Below are 939 nucleotides of genomic sequence, written 5' to 3' on the forward strand. Positions count from 1 at the left end.
AGCAAGAAAGGTTATGCAATGTGGTTATGAGATGTTCTCCATAGAATTACATAATGCACTCGAATGGCCGACTGTCAAGGAAATGATAAAAAAAACACACAAAAAAACATTTTTCATGAAATGTACTGAAAGACCAACCGCTATATGTGATTAACTGGATATGGTCAAAGACGACTCGTGAAGGCAATAGGAATATGGATCTGTTTCTGTGTCCTTTTCTTTTTACCTTGCTTTTGTTATTTTGTTATTTTTTTTATGTTTTGTTTTTACATTTCGTAAAACGTAATAATTACAAAAACATTTCATTTAAATTTCAATTCAGTAACATACTGTATCATTCAAATAAATATTATTATTTGTCAAATCATATTTTTTGCCTTTGAAGCTTAATATTTTGTAATATAATGTATGACTGACATGAGGGTAATCAAAGGGAGAGAGATAAGGGTAACAATGAAGACTTCTTCCATCACAGTGTCACGATCGTCGGAAGGAGCGGACCAATACGCAGCGCGTGGAGTGAACATGATGACTTTATTTATAAAGCAACCACGTAAAAACAACAAAAGACGATAGTGAAGTCCTAACGTAACAATACACTGAACTTGGAACATGGAACAATAACCCACAAAACACAGGAGAAAACACACAGAATATATATGGCTCCCAATCAGAGATAACGAGCCGACAGCTGACACTCGTTACCTCCGATTGGGAGTCATTAACCAATCACCAACAACACAAACAAATGAAACTCACCCAACCCAACACCACCAAATGAAATACACCCTGGCTCTAACACACAGTCCTTGGAGCCAGAGTGTGACAGTACCCCCTAAAAGGTGCGCACTCCGGCGCACCAGCATACAGTCTAGGGAGGGTCTGGGTGGGCGTCTGTCCCCGGTGGCGGCTCTGGCCCCGGTCGTGATCCCCACCCCA

The sequence above is a fragment of the Coregonus clupeaformis genome, unplaced genomic scaffold, assembly GCF_020615455.1.
Source record: "Coregonus clupeaformis isolate EN_2021a unplaced genomic scaffold, ASM2061545v1 scaf2592, whole genome shotgun sequence".
Lineage (NCBI taxonomy): Eukaryota > Metazoa > Chordata > Actinopteri > Salmoniformes > Salmonidae > Coregonus > Coregonus clupeaformis.